This window comes from Centrocercus urophasianus, unplaced genomic scaffold (genome assembly GCF_019232065.1).
Source record: "Centrocercus urophasianus isolate 14NV4802_14NV808 unplaced genomic scaffold, USGS_Curo_1.0 seq_19, whole genome shotgun sequence".
NCBI classification, from domain to species: domain Eukaryota; kingdom Metazoa; phylum Chordata; class Aves; order Galliformes; family Phasianidae; genus Centrocercus; species Centrocercus urophasianus.
In genome coordinates, this window is record NW_024884744.1 from 13,765,627 (window position 1) to 13,778,189 (window position 12,563).

General features: G+C 43.0%; 1 protein-coding gene across 7 annotated transcripts in view; it reads left to right on the top strand.

Moving 5' to 3' along the window:
• The first annotated feature begins 429 nt into the window (after nucleotides 1–429).
• The window catches only part of TRIP12 (thyroid hormone receptor interactor 12), a 67,902-nt gene continuing 55,768 nt past the window's right edge, over nucleotides 430–12,563 (top strand). For 6 of the 7 annotated variants that reach the window (XM_042821140.1, XM_042821143.1, XM_042821144.1 and 3 more), the window contains exon 1: nucleotides 430–577. The gene's annotated coding sequence lies outside the window, so the exon portion shown is untranslated. Of the gene's footprint in view, nucleotides 578–11,637; nucleotides 11,744–12,186; nucleotides 12,377–12,563 lie in introns of those variants that run through there. The other variant, XM_042821142.1, reaches the window with a different exon arrangement.

The window sequence follows — 12,563 nt, forward strand, 5'->3', positions numbered from 1 at the left end:
TCCGCGGGCGGCACGGCGCCATTTTGGGACGCTGGAAGGCGGTGACTATAGCAACCAGGAAGAGGCGGACATCGCGCGGGGTCACCGCCGGCCCGGCCCCCTCTTAAAGGAGCAGAGGCGGCTCCGGCACAGCGGCCGGCCAGCGTTTGAGCCCCCCGCGGAGCGCCGCTGCCCCGCGGGCCTCTCTCGCCCCTCCCGCCCCCTGCCGGAGGGGAGGTCCCGGCGCGGACCCCGGGGTGACGACCCCGGCGGAGGGATACCGCGCTGCGGCCGCCGAACCCACCGAGCGCAGGGAACCGGGCGCACGCACGGCCGCCGCGGGGGCCGCGTGGGGGGCGGCAGCCCGGGCGGGGGCCGCCCGTCGGGCCGGAGGCTGCGCGGGCCCCGGCGGGGCCTCGACGCCGGGAGAAAGTAGTCCGCCGGGCTCCCCCCCGCGCCGCTGGAAGGGGTTCGGCGGCGGAGGCGGATGCCGCTCGGTGCTGCGGCTTCAGCTGATAATTGAAGGGAAGAGAGGCGGCTGCTGCCGGGCGGCGAGGAGGCACGGAGCGTTTGCGGAGGCCGCATCGGGACAAACTAGGTACCCGCGGCCCCTCCGCTTCCTCGCTGGGCCACTGGGGGAGGTGGGCCGCGGGGCCTCAGTGTTCTGGGGCTCCTTGGCGTTCTGAGTCCCCGGTTCCCGGGCCCCCGTTCTATGGGCCCCGCCGTATCTGCCCAACCGCGCCGCCCTTCTGCGGGGCTCCGGCCCGGGCCGTTGTTCGGGTGCGCGGGGGCGGCTGGGCTCCGAGGTGGGTGCGGGGTACGGGGGCCGCGGGGTCGGTGGGGCGGCAATTGGGCCGGCCATCGGGCCGCGGGGCCGGGCCGCCGTTCCTCGCCTCCGGGTGGGGGGGTGGGCGCGCAGCCCGGGGTGGCGGTGGGGGCTGAGGGCCGCGAGAGGCCGAGGGGGGGGGCCCGGCCCGGTGCCGCTGCCGATACAAAAGGGCAGCGTCAGTGTTGACACCGCGCCGTGCCCTTCCGCCTCTCCCTCCCCCGCTGCCGTCGGCCCCTTTGCCCTGATGATTCTTCCCGTGTTTTTCTTTGTTTTTCTTTTTCTTTCCTTCTTTCTTTATTTTTTTCTTTCTTTTTTCCTTTCCCGTAGACGCTATCAAATATCTTAGAGGAAAAATAAAAAAAAGCAACTCCTCTCCCCCTCCCCCCCCACCTCACAGCCCGGCTTGGCAAAAATGCTCCATAATCGCCCGTCGTCCATATTTCAGAGCCTTTCTGGGGGAAGGAAGAGGAAGGAGGTGGGGAGACAACGGAGGCGATGTAGGGCCGAGCTGCGGCCCTGCCCGCCGGATTATTTTCGCAGCCAGCACTCCGGAGCCGCTGTTTTTTGTCGCTTTCGGTCGCGATACGAGTTCCCGGCCGCGCCGTTCTCTTGCATAACGTATCGCGCTCGGAGGTCGCTCCGGCGGCTGCTGCTGGCCCGCCCGCCCGGCGCTGCCCGGTGCCGTCCCGGCGCTGCCCGCCGCGCTGCGGGCCTGCTTTCCTGCGCCGTGGCCCGGCATTGTTCCCGGCCCCCCTTCCTGGTGCGCCGGCCCTCGTCCGCCGGGGGGCTCCGAGCGGGGGCGGCCCGAGAGTCTGGGCCGTGAGCCGGGAGAGAACGGGGGGAAGAATGGAAAGTTATGTCGAGGGCTTCGGGGGAAAAACATCGACGTAAGGAACAAAGGTCCTGCCTGTGCTGGGAAGGCCTGCCTGTGAGGCCTGATTGTGTCGCATTTACACACGAGAAGAAACGGGTGCTTGGTACTGGCCTACATTGATTCTGTAACTCTGGCGTGTGGCTCGGGAGCGTTTTCAGAGCCTGTGCAGTTTGTTTGGAGGGTAGTTTTGTTATGTGTAGCAATCTAGTATTAATTTTAGTTAGAAATATTTCATATATATATATTTCCAGATGATTATACAAGATTGCATTGTCTCGTTCTCTTTTTTTTTTCTTTTTTTTCCTACCGGGCCATTTCCATACCCTGTTGCAGTCACAACACCGATCTGGGCTTTCTAACCCCACAGTATAAAACTTTCCTTGAATGGGGCAACTTCCACAGTTTCTGCACTGCGTTCTGCTTACTGAGCTTCCTGGTGCTTTAAAAGCTGTCAGGAAGAGGAGCTAATTAGTTACCACCTCACTGTATGACATACATCCTTCAGAATAGGGAAGAGGAGGTGTTTAATGACTTATGTTTTAGTTTATTTCACAAGCTTTTTTTGCTGTAACTGGATATAGTTCCTTTGGAAGGCTTCAAAAACAAGCAGGCCTTGCTGTGATTGCTTCTGTTTATCTGCTGCCTTCTTTACAGTTCTCTCTTTCCCTCTCCACCTCCAAGATTGTTCCTGGTTGTATGCAGGCTGTGTGTGTTTAATTGCTGCTTAAACAGATCTGTGAGATTTCAAAGTATTTTAGAAAATTTTAATACATGCATATACAAATGTGTGATGAAGATCAAAGCAGTGCTTGAAAAATAACAATACCTCTCTGCTTTTTGATACCCTAACTGATAAATATTCATAGGGATTAAATATATTAATGAAAATTGTAGTATTTCAATTTTTACAGGTGTCACACTCAACTAAAATGTTTAAAAGCAGTATTCTGATGAGTAAATAACACTTCTAGTGCTTCTTAAAAGCTCACGTTTTCAGCTTGTGGTAAGGGAACTTATTGTGAGTGGCTCAATTGTGCACATAGTGTAGTTCTATAGGTTTGGTCTTAAAAATTGAAGTTTTTTTCTGAAACATTTGTTGCTGAGTGCCTCCTATTCTTGAGATAGAAATATAGGTGGTCTGAGTGTGGGTGTTATTTTTTTTCCCTCTTAGTGTTTCTGTAAAATCTGGTGTTCAGCTTGTGATACTGACTTGTAGTCTGTGTTCTCCAGGCTCCAGATGGCTCCATAGGTAGGATTTGAAACTGGTTTTAGCTGTTAGTAGAAAAATTGTAGGTCATCTGTGATGTGGCATTACTACTTATTAATATAGCAGATCTACTTTAGTAGGAGTGCTGATGTGTTGAGTAAGAGGCTTATGAAAATGGAGTCTTTTCATGTCTTGTAGAAGTTCTGGCTGTTAACCAGCAGGGAAATAACCTGTATCTTAGTAAATGAGTGATTGAAACTCCTCCTTGATAAGGAGCCATGCAGAAGTTTCTTTTATTTCTATATTATGCTTTGACCTATTGTCTTCAAACTCAGGATGTATACATTATAGAAAAGAATTGCAGTGAAGACCTTTTGTAATATCGTGCTGATGCTTGAGGTGTACAGCTATGGGTAACAAGGACCCTGCATTCCCAGTACAGCATTTTTTTTTTTTCTTTTGAAACCTGATGGAGCTGACTTTAATTTCATAGTTAAAGTCGTGATGAGTTTTTGTAAGTCTTTATATTACTGATAAGTATTACTTACTTTGAGACCATTTGGTGAGACAACCTGACTAAACCGCTTTCATTTTTAGCAGTGAAGCTGAGGTTTGAGTAGGAAAGTTACTGTTCGATTAACCTGCATGTTGGTACTTTGCAGTGTAAGTGAACGTCAGAACTATCTGTGTTACTTCTTTAGGCTGTGCTGCATTTTCTAACTAGGGAATTAGTAAGTAGCACATAGAACACTGCTCATCACTGGTCTGTCTTCTGTCACACCGAGGCGGAATTATTGTACCAGTGTATAATCAGGTCCCAAAGTTGTACGCCGTGTACTGTCTTGTCAGAAACTGGGACCTGGAATGTTTCTGGGATCTTCCATTGGCTGGTCTGATGATGTGTGTCCTGTTCATCACCTGCAAAATTAGTAACACTCCCTATTAAGCAGTTTGTGGACTCTGACAAATTTTTTGGAAATTTTTAATCAAGCTGTCACTGCCCAGTTCAGTACTGACAGTGAAGGCAGTGATGCATCTGAACTTTCTGGTAGCAGGGTAAGCAATTACCTTTGGGCCAATGGATGTTTTTCTGAAGCAGTACAGTTTACTGTAAATTTGCTCTTGATATTTTAGTTTATATGCAGTATTGCAGCAAGCTTATGGCAGTGTATGGACCAATTTCTTATAGAGCATTTTCATAGTAAAGTTTTGATTCATGATATGAAGCTGATAACTGGAATACAAAGTTTCATTAGCTGTCCTGTGTTTTTACAATTTGCTTGAATAAGTTTTGCTCCTTAAAGATTATCAAGCATCTATTTATCACAAAACACTTGCATGTAGCTTTTTGGTTCAGAATGTCGCACCAGACAAAATAATTTAACGTAAAATATGAATTCAACAATCTTTTGTGAACCAAAAATTTCCAGCTGCATGTGATGCCAGTCACTGTGAAAAACAACTTAAGTCAGCTAGCTTCTCTGCTGCATGCTTTGAAATAGTGGGGATGGTTACTTACTGTGATGGTTAGTTCTGAGCTGCAATTGTTCTCCTAATGCTGCCATGTGATAAAATCGTTCTCAGCAAGTTGGTTGAATCTAACTGTGGAAATACACAATTGTAGTCTCCTTTAATTCTGTCTGGCAGTTGGGGTTCAAGCACACACGAGCGATTCTACTCTGCCTGTAACAAGGCTTGTCTTGTAACGTGCTGACTGTTGCCAATCTTAGTTGACTCATGAACATATACAGGACTAACATGGCAGAAAACTGCTGTGTCTGAGAGTGACAGTCTGCTTTTTAAGAGAAAACTGCAATATAGGAAAAACTGGGGAAGTTGAGTGTGATTCAGTAGTGTTCATCATGGTGACCTGATACTGGACTTCAGTACTGAGCAAGTGAGATGTAGTAACTGATTTTTTTTGTCATAGCTGCCTTCAGTTGATCAAAGAAAGCCTTTTTTTGTTTTTGTAATGAATAATAGAATAAATTAGTTTAGAAATGACCTCTGGAGGTCGTTTGGTTCTGCTCCCCACTTGACTTCTACTATTTTGGTCTAGATAGCTTTTAATTGATCATCAAGCTGATAAAATCACTACATTTTCTTGAGTGATAGGAAAGAAAAAACCAAACACATAAAAAGATGGATGTGAGGAGGGGACTGGAAGGTTTCTGTGTTGTAGTAATTCAGTGCTTTGTCATGGGAGGGCAATCAAATGTCTCAGTGTTTTCTGAATGGATTGGTCTGCTATGTGATGGTGTCTGCTTTAAAATAATGTGTGATAGAACAGGGAAGATGTGACCCTCAGGAATGGCCTGAGTAATCTCCTGACACTGAACCTAGAATTATGAGCAGCAGTCTGCTATTTCAGAATGGAAGCTGAGGTCCTTGGAACCTGTTGAACAAGAAGGCTTTTTTTTTTTTTTTTTTTTTTTTTTTTTTTGTTGTTGATTCTTCCTTCAGAATGACATGTTACTGATGACCATTACTTTGTGTGTAACATCAAAAGAAGTGAACTTAGTGTGAAGAAAGGCAAATACTTGCTAGGCTTGGGTGAAGGTGGAATGGAGGGTTCTAGAATGTTGTTTATTTTCTGGCATGCAGATATTATCTGGGGACAGAGGTGTTAGTCTTCAGGAAGGCTGTCTAGTTGGAAGGCAGGCATTCCTGTGCTCCTCTACATTTGTGGCCGACTGCTGCTGTGTTTTTGAAATGTTGTTAATAGCATTCATTGTTAATGCACAACTGTAACTGTAATGGAGATTTCTTACTTTGATTGTTCCTTAGGGATAGTCTATAAAGGTAAACCCATTAAGAAAAATAGACCTGGGTTAAACCTTCATGGGTAGTCTAGTGCATAATCGTGCTCCAAGGTAACTAGTCTTTCACCATCTTAGCTTTTAGAAATCATGTGCTGTTTTGTTCTTGCTCTTTCTTCATGTCTAGCCTGCTTCACTGTAAGCTTGTTATGGCTTGTTTTGTCCTTTCTGGATACAAGAAAAGATCTCTGTGCCATGCTCTTTTCTCTCTTAGTCCAAGATTAGTGAAATGTAGAAGAACCAAGCACTGGTGAATAAAAGTGGAAATTAAAAAAATAAGTGTATGTAATATCTTTTGAGAACTGATATATATATCATATATATATATATGTCATATATATGTATGTATATGTGTGTGTGTGTGTGTGTGTGTGTGTATATATATATATTTGTTTTTAGGAGCAATGTAAGTGTTGTGGACCAAACAAATGGCAAAGCTTAAATCACAAATGCATGTGTGATTGTCAGCTTCCACTCTCTCGCAAAAAAGAAAGACAACTTTTATTCTTTCCCCCCTCACTCTCAACATAGAAAGGGACTTACATTAAGTGCTATTGGCACTGGAATAGTGAATGCTTACTTAAACTCTTTGAGTTGGCGAGGACAGCTGCCCATGCATGTGTAGATTATGAATCTGTGGTAGATGTCTATTTTTGGACAAATATTACTGGAAGATGTGGGTTAGAAGATATTTTCTCATGCTAGTGTTGTCAAATCTCTAATGTAATTAGATTACTCAGTACAGTGTTCCTCACTGGCCTTAAGAAGGTGTCTGCCATGTAACTGAACCTTCTGATCACAGGTGGAATGGGGCCATGCATTTAGAGAGGACTAAAGAGTTCCAAGTTTACATTTGGTGTACAGCCTTAGGAGTGAGTTTTTTCCTCCTCTTTATTTTGAGGATATGCTGTTGCAACCAAGTTGCTGAATGGGAACTGTGATTTCTGGTGCAAACTCTACTTGTTTTGATCTTTGTGGTTGTTTTGAGCGTAGCAGCTTGAAGAGCTGATCCTTCATGAAGGGGTCGTGGCCTGGCTAAGCCTGAGTTGACCAGCCCCTGAAAAGATGCTGCATGGCTAGCTTTCAGCAACAGTAGTCAAAATAAGTGAGTTCAAGTAATGAAATGGGCACAAATTCCATTGGTGTACGTTAAGATACAAGTTGGTTGGAAGGCTCAGTTAAAAAGCTTGAGGTGCAAATGCCATTTTAACTACAAGAAAGTGATGGAAGCTATATAACTTCAGCAGACGTTCTGCAAAGATTCCAAATCTTAAAAGTAGCCCTTTAAAAGTCCACTGCAGTCTATTCTATGGCGTTGTTCATGTTAGTTTAAATGAGAATGCTTGTTGCTGTATCTCACTATGCTGGGATTCTGCCTGCGGTGTTCAGAAGATAGTCAACTTTCTACAGTAAAACAGTGGTAGTAAGAATGAAGAGCTGTGTTATACCATAAGATTGTGGTTAAGGATTATAGATGTTAGCTTTGTTCCCTTATTACGTTACAGAAAGTTTGGCAGAAGATGAAATATATGTATTTTTTGCCAAAAATAAAATGGCAAGTATGCTTTCTTCAGGTTTTTTTTTTTTTTGTATGACAGCTTTAAAGTAGAAACATGCTGCTGCATACTCCCTATTTCTAGCTTACCTCAAATATTTGCAGGCTTGTGACTATATGTAGATCTCTGCCACGTTTTGTACTGGGCTCCTGCTGGAGACTTTCATCTGCACTTTGACTGCAACTAGAAGAGGCACTGTTTAGAGAAATACCATTGCGTGGTTGAATCTGGGAGTTCTAATACTACTTTGACAGGATGAAAAACTAGATCTCATCAGATTAACTGTGAGGGGGAAAGGTGAATGTTGTAGAATTTTGTATGTGAAGGAATGTATTCATGTTTACACTGTAGGGCACTGTGGTCAAAGTAAATAATTCTCATCCTTGGTGGTTTTTTTTTTTTTTTTTTTTTTTTTTTCCCCCCTCAAAATAGCATAGGGGTTCTTAATGTTGCTGAAACCAAACTGGAGTTGGAACAGAATGCCACTGAAGATTCTGGTTTAGCTGTGTTATATGCAGATGCAAGTAAGCTTGAATCTGGGAAGTACGTATTTGGAAACCTGAGATAAATACAACTTCAGTAATAAGTTGCTTCCTGAGCGCACAGTTAAAATTAATGCAGATGCCTATGAGATTCCACTCAAGTAACAACCACAGCAAGCTCAATCTGTCACTGTCAAAATACAACACAAATAACCTGTTAGTTGCAATACTTCATTGCTTCCAGAGGTGGTCTGAAGTATGTTCCTGGGTAATCAGACTTCTTCCTCTGTGGGTAGATTTAGGCAAAAGCTGTTGAAACTATGATTGTAGCTGTAAATAAGATTGGATCCTTAATGTAGTTGCATCATCTGCTTTTGAGGACGTTGAGTGTTTTGTTCAGACGAAGTCTGGTTTTCTATCATATTGAGATGATTGAGCTATTACACGTAAATTCTGATGGTTTCCTTTAGTGTCACCAGAACTGCTTTGTCAGCTCCCTTCTCTTGTTTGTAGTCTGCCCTAAACCAGCCTTGCTTCTGTCTGTAGCATCAGCTTCCTTGTTGTGTTTTTCTTTCAGTGTCACATGACTGCTTGAAATTGCTGGAAACCCTGTCACATCTTGCATGCACTGCTAATGCGGTTGATTTTACTTTTGTTTTTGGTGTCAGAATATTTTAAAAAGTTGATCAAAGTAAACCAAGTGGGTTGCTCTGCATCACAGAATTGTTTAGTGTGTCTGACAGTTTTTGTCATCTAAAAACTATTCCCCTCCAGCTAAGAAGTGGTTTCTTCCTAACAGATTGTGTGTTGGTACCCTTCAACAAAATCACGTCAGGCTCGTTGGAAAGCCTGCTGGGCAAATCAAAACTAGAGAGCAGGCTGGTTGAACAGCAGAGCTGCGTTAATGTTTTGTCTCTTTGTTCTGTAACCAGTTCTGAAGTACTGGTTGTCTTAAATGTTGCTTAAATGTTATAACTCAACTGCAAAAATCTGTGTTAATCTGTCACGAAGCTCCCGTGTCTTCGTCTGCTAGATCTACAGCGAGCTTGTGCCAAAAAATTGAGTAGTTGGTTTGGTTTCCTGAATGTATCAACTTCTGGCACTATTCCTGCCCCACCCCTCCCTGCATCTGGGAGATATCAAACTGAAACATATGGGCACAGAGTGACACAGCAAGAGAAGGATCGAGCTCAATAAACAGCCTCTGCATACTTACTCCATGCTGAAGAGTAGTGTATGGTTTGTGGGTTTTTTATTTTTAAATCCTTGAAGCCACTGCTTATGCTGCAGTAACTTGCTTTGAGTAGAGTTATCTTCTGCCTTCTCCCACCTGAGCCCAATGTGCTGGGGTGGGTTATTTTCCCTTACTTTGTTATTTTGTTTGTTATTGGTAGAACCATGGGACAGGGCAAGGAAAACTTAAAACTGCAGACAGCATTTTTGGCTTCTTTGCAGTGTCATTTGTGACCTCTTTATGTCCTAGTCCTGAGCAGTGTGAGCATCTCGTCTGTCTCTTGGTTGGCCTAATAAAATAGAGGTTGTTGTTTGTAAGCTGTATATGAGGACAGTGAAGTACTGTCATCCAGGGATAAGCTTAGTAAGAAACTTGGAATAACAAAGTGTAATCTGCCAGTACTGTTTGTACATCACTTGTATTTAAAACTCACAAACATCTAAAAAGCAGTTAAGTGCATGTGTTAGCAGTGTTTTCATGCTTGTTAATTCTTCAGTCCTCTTGGAAGATTGTTTCAGTGTGTCATCTCTTGAATTAAATTCTGCAACTTACATCTTGAAAGGCACCCTTGCAATTTTGTTTTGCCTGCTGACTATCAGTGTTGTAATCTCATTTTAAATAATTTTCTTCTCACAGTGTCCTACCCTTGGCCCTTACAGAAAGCATTTATGGCCTTCAAGTTGCCAGGCTAAATAATCTGGGCTTTATTAGTCATGTCCTGTAAGAGTATTTTCCTATTCCTTCAACTCGAATTCATCCTTGTTAACCAAGGCCAACTGTGACGGAATAGAGATTCTAGGTAAATATTTTATGCCAGAGTACTGGAGAATTATTGGTTGCTGTATGTACTGAAGGGCTTTTTCCTCTCTGCCTGTCCCCTGATACTCACAGTGCCAGTGATGTGTAACCACTGATGCTTAGTTAAGTGATGAGGTTCTTGCCTGTAGCAGGGCTTCCTGTTTTAGTACTTGTGTATAGAAGCTGTGTGGTATTACTGCTCTTCACTGCTTTGCAGATGTCTCAGAGTTGTTTGCTGTTCATTACTTTTGACGTGAGTATTGTTCAGGAAGGGTGGGAGTAGAAGGCAGCAATTTGCTAGTTTTGATTGTTTGGGGGAAAATAAAAGGGTTGAAGGAAACAGCTGGGGTTTAGATAAATGTATCACTTGAGTAGCTGTGTTGAAACAAGTGGAGATTGTAACAATTAGACAGTTTGTATCTTATTTCACCCTTACCTTCTACAGGTAGTGGTCTGCTCACAAATACCTTCTGGTGAACTTAGATGCTGGCATTTTCCATTTGGATCCTATTTAATGGTAATTGGCTGTTTTAAGTAGTTTTACATTCAAGAAAAAAATAGTGCATGACCTCTCCTTAAGTCTGAAAGTGATAGTAAGTGCTCTGATCTCTCTGTTCAGAGAACTTTCCGTTCTGGCATTTGCTGATGTTCTGTCATTACTCAATTAGTTTTTCAAGACTTAATTGCATCACAAATTTAAGATTGTCTGCCTTCAAGTATTCAATATGTGTAAGTGGGCTTAACTTCCAGAAAATGTTCTTTCCAACCTTTTCTTTTTTTTCTTTTCAAAATTTGTCCTTCAACCACAGTAGCAGCATGTAAGTATCTCTAATTTACCTGTGCCTCAAGGAACTACAATATATTAAACAGCTTTTCTTTCTTTCTGTAGTCTGCTTGCAGTAAGAGACAGCTTTGAAGCTGGAAGGAGTGGAAAGCTGTGGTCTAATAGTCCTCATCCGGGAGTACGTGCCGAACTCTAATTCAGTGAGAATATCTTTCTACCTGCACTCCTAGAGTAAACAAATAAAATCTCATTGCAGTAATGTTATGGAAGGTATATTTGAAAGCCTTAAATATTAGTTTCTCACAAAAGTGATTATTCCTAGAAATACCATTAACAGTACTGGGATCTCTTTGAAGAGTGTATTTTTGTTGTTGTTGTTTTTTACCTTATTGTGTTTCTGGATCATTTTTGCTTCAGGGTTCTTTAAATGCCTTATTTTTAGCCTAAAATACCCTGTTGGCAGCTAAGAGGAAGAGAACAACAAAATGGTGTAGTATGTTTAAGTGTTTGGTTGATATGTCAGTGACTCCAGCTGTTTTGTCATAAATATTCTAACTGTCATTAAAGCCTGTTGCTCATCCAGGGATCTCCACACTTCCCTTAAGGAAGATGTTCAGAAGACGTTAACCCAGTGTGCATAAGCTTGTAATAGTTCAGGTGAGAAATTCAAGGACTGAGAGTTCTGTGCTCAGTCTCATGAGCGCTGCTCTGAAATGACTTATTGTGACAAGTAGAAAAGATGCAAGCTATTGTATTTCCCCTGAATCTCAGGTAGCCTGTGTGAAACATAGCTGAGCTGCTGCTTGTAAGCCTCTATCATTACACATAATCTAACCTGTTTTGAAAACAAAGCAGCAGCAACAAAAAAAACTCTAAAGAATTGACCAAAGAAAAACAACATCCGTTGATATTAAAAGCAGAAAGTGACAGGTGCGAATCTGTACCTGTAGCAGCTGAAAGCAGAAGCTCAACCTATAGTAGAATAAAGTGATGTAAATACCTAAGTAAAGAAAGTCAAGGTGCATCCAAAATCAAGGTTGCTAGTTGCTACTTGTATTTCAGGTTATGGCATCCAAGTAGATTTGCACTGGGTGGTGAGCTTGCCCTGTCACTGAAGAGTTGGAGGGTTGGTGGACCACCTCTGAGATGGGAAGAAGTTTAGCATATTCCTCTGTGACTGGGTATGAACTAAACTGCATTGTCCTTTCTGCTTCTGTAGACTGGAACAATGTTTGTGGTGGGAGAAGTTGATCTAATTTCACGTTGTTACAGCAGAATTCTCAAAGTTTTATCAGTGACCCTGTGATAAGTTCTGTGTCTGTTCTTTTACATTGTTGGTATAAACTTGTACGGGTGGAATCATTTGTTTTGACTCAATTCCCAAAGTTGGGTATACTCAGCTGTAACATGAGCAAGCTCTGTGTCACTGCTAGGGTAAAACCAGTAATCGTAGTCTATCTCTGTAGCTTCTGAGGTGTTTGTGTGAGAGGAGGAGCTTGAAGTAATGATATACCCGAAGGTGACAGCTTTAGATAAATGTATGTGGCTGCTGGAGCATCTTCTGGCAAGTACACAAGGCCTTCACTCGGATTTTTGGATAAGAGGAACCAATTTCTGTTTCTAGTTCGCTTTGGTGACCACGTTCCCTAAGATGATTCTTGAGAAACCTCGTTGAGCTTTTAACTACCACCAGTACTGTGGGATTCTTTGGAGGACAAAGTGGTATTAAGCTGAAAAACTAAAGCGTCAACAGATAGCTGTAATGGCTGACTAGTTTGTGTTTTCTCTCCATCTCCTGTACTGTAATTTTAATGGTAAGTTGTCTTGTGTGAAGAGTATTGTTTGAGTGCAAATAGTGTTATCACTGTTTAGTGTTAAAAAAGATAGCTTAGAAAAAATAAAAGGAGGGGGAGGATAGTGCTGTTTTTGGCTCAAAATGTCTGTTGTATGTCGTTTTAATTATAAAATAATTCCTTTTAAGGTGAAAAGTGTTCCTTTTAA